The 3374-nt window shown below is 41.9% G+C and overlaps 1 pseudogene; it reads left to right on the top strand.

The window, feature by feature from the left end:
• Positions 1 to 1599, top strand: part of LOC110308432 — a 3119-nt pseudogene extending 1520 nt beyond the window's left edge.
• Positions 1600 to 3374: the final 1775 nt, after the last annotated feature.

Below are 3374 nucleotides of genomic sequence, written 5' to 3'. Positions count from 1 at the left end.
AAAAAAAAAAAAAAAAAAAAAAAAAAGAAACGCTTGGACTGAGACAAGAGCCAGCAAGAATGCTGATACTTCTGCTAATGTTCATCCTGTAAAGCAGCTGAGAACCATGAAGTACATGACTGCACATCACCATAAACCTGAGGTCATGCCTCAAGAGCCGGTCCTACATCCTCATTCTGAACAAAGCAAGTATGGAGTTGACATTGGGTTACCAGAAACCTACCTTAAGAAGCATTACATCTCCTTTGATTGCTCACAGATTAAAACCAATCAGGCAGAAAACCAAAACGGCTGTGGTGAGCATCCTTGATTGAGAGGAGGTGTGTGTGGAGCTTCTGAGAGAGTGTGCGTCTGAAGGATATGTGAAAGAAGTGCTTCAGATATCGAGTGATGATGGGACTATGATCACTGTTTATTACCCGAACAATGGAAGAGGCTTTCCTCTTGCTGGCAGACCTCCCTTGCCTACTGACAACATCAGTAGGTACAGCTTTGACAATTTACCTGAAAAATACTGGCAGAAATATCAGTATGCTTCCAGATCCATCCAGCTTGTAAGATCTAAAACTCCCAATATCGCTTATTTTACAAGATATGCTAAATGTATTTTGATGGAAAATTCTCCTGGTGCTGATTTCGAAGTTTGGTTTTATAATGGAGCCAAAATACATAAAACCATAGCAGGGGTTCTTCATTCTTCCCTATAATTATAGGAAGAAAACCTGGTAATACCAGTTCACCTCAATGTGACCTCCACCCAGCCTGAAGCAGGCTGAGCCAGACCTTGACTTTGCTGCCACTAAGGAGATTACCTAGGGTGGAGCCTGCCTCCCTAGATCACTCTATTGTTCAGCCACTGTTGCTGCTACCTGCTGGGAGTCGGCCTAGCTATTCCAGAGACTACACCCTAAACTGCACGTGGTCACCTGCAGCTGGGCTCCAAGGATGAATTGGTGGGAATGGGCCTCCCTCCTCCTTTATAAAGTGCGTCCACCATTAAACATTTGAACCTTGAGCAGACTAGCATGTCTTGGTTCCATTATTTCTCCACCCGCCTAGATTCCCTCTTCTCTTTCAGATCCAGGCTACCTCCCAGGCTCGAACCCAGACATGAGAGCCACAGGTGAGCCCCCAAAACCTAAAGCCTTATCGGCTTGAGTCCGTGGACCCAAGCTACTCTAAGGGACAGCAAGCATCATCGAGCAGATTGAGCATGAATAGTGCGGCTTTCCCAACACAGTCACCAGGACTCAGTCCTTCTACTGTGGCAGTTGAAGGGCTTGGCCACACAGCGACTGCCACAGGAACAGGTGTCTCTTCAAGTCTTCCTAAATCTGCACAGCTTTTGAAATCTGTTTTTGTGAAAAAAATGTTGGTTGGGCTACACAGATAACTAGCAGAGATGTGTGGGTTCAGTTTAATGATGGGTCACAGTTGGTTGTCCAGGCAGGAGTATCTTCTATCAGTTACACATCACCAGATGGTCAGACAACTAGGTATGGAGAAAATGAAAAATTACCTGAATACATCAAACAGAAATTGCAATGTCTTTCTTCCATCCTTCTGATGTTTTCTAATCCAACTCCTAGTTTTCAGTAATTTAAGTCTCAGAAGTGACTTAAATTTTATGTATTTTGTACATGGTTTTATGTATTTTCTGAAAATTACATAACTTTACAGGTTGTGAAAATTATGCAGGCACAGAGAAGAAACCCAAGTAAGGATGTCTTAGTGGACAATGCTGCCCTCTGTTCTCCTGCCTTATTGGTCAGAGGAACCTGGTACAGTCCTGGTTCTCCTTCAGTTTTTGACTTACAGCTAGGGAAAGCATGGCCAATATTGCCTCACTGTGATGAAACTGCTTTCTTTGCAATGTTGGCATCTCTAATATAAGAGAGGTAAGAATTTTCTTTAAAAAAAAGCACAAATAGTAAAAGAACACTAAAATAACTGATAAAATATAACTATACTCTTCCTATAGCTGTCAGAATGAAATCGAAAGATTGCATGGGCATTCTGAACCTGCACAGGGTCCTCATGAAGGTGAATGCTAGCGGTTTTGTTTTGTTTTGTTTTGTTTTTCGAGACAGGGTTTCTCTGTATAGCCCTGACTGTCCTGATATTCACTTTGTAGACCAGGCTGGCCTCGAACTCAGAAATCCTCCTGCCTCTGCCTCCTAAGTGCTGAGATTAAAGGTGTGTGCCACCACGCCAGGCTGCTAGCAATTTTTGACAGGGCAGTTAAGGGAATCTGAAAGACATGTGGAGTATGTCTCCTCCAATTGAGCACAGTTATGGGAAAATCAAGAAGAAAATTATCCTTTGTGGTGACAAGAGTATGTGAGAAAGGGTGGCCTTTGGTCTCATGACTTGGATTAATCATGGAAATACCCAGCAATCATATATAATGCTTAGGTCACAGGATCCAGCATACCCCCAAAATTCCCTTTTGGGACTTGCAAAATATGAAACTAGCATAGAATAGACACTGAAAAGTTAGTAGTGTCTGGTCACTGGGATGGAGGAACCCCTCATAGTTGAGACTACAGTTTTCTTCATCATTTTTCATCCATGAGAAGCCCTATTTCCATTTGTGTAGCATTTTGAAATGGAAAACATTTCAGGATATGCTGTTTGATGGCACATGCTGGCAGCATTGTTTCTTTTTAAATGTCACCAGGGATTGCCAGCAGTCAGTAATTTTCTTCTTTAAATGTTTTCAAGTTTGGGTTGGGTAGCATTAAGTGAGATTGGAAAACATGTTCAGTGACTTTAGGAAGACCATCATTTTAGATTATTCAATGAGTCCTCTTCTATCTCACTATTCCATGACACAGTAGCTTCAAAGGTTAGCTGTGTGTCCTATCTTGTGATAGGACAGGCATCACCACCATAATTGGAGTGCATTCTGGCATCTCTCTGTTCCAGAGGACAGAACAGATGGGCAGAAGGTGCCATTTGGACCAGTGATTTATCTATAATCTTTAGATTTATCTATAATCTTTAGAATATTGTCAGGGCATTAGAAGTCTGCCCAGTGGGCTCCAGCTTGACACTCAGATATTTGTCTTCTTACCAACCTTGGCCTGGAGATGTAAGCTATGTTAAGCTGTTAATGATTAAGTAATCCCAAGAGATTATTAGGACAGCCAGACCAAGCTTCCTTGTTGGGGACTAAATACTGACAATGAGCAACTTTCTGATGCAGCAGAAAGAGAAAAGCAAAAACAAAACAACAAACAAACAAAAACCAAAAGCATTGCAGTAGGCAATACAGTGGCAAATTGGACTGTGTTCTGAAATCTCAATCTTAGCATATCATTGCACCTATATGCGGATTCCTGTTTCCTTTGGCTTTCTCTATCCTTATCATT

This window comes from Mus caroli, chromosome 13, assembly GCF_900094665.2.
Source record: "Mus caroli chromosome 13, CAROLI_EIJ_v1.1, whole genome shotgun sequence".
Classification (NCBI taxonomy): domain Eukaryota; kingdom Metazoa; phylum Chordata; class Mammalia; order Rodentia; family Muridae; genus Mus; species Mus caroli.
This window is presented reverse-complemented; position numbering and strand designations above follow the sequence as displayed.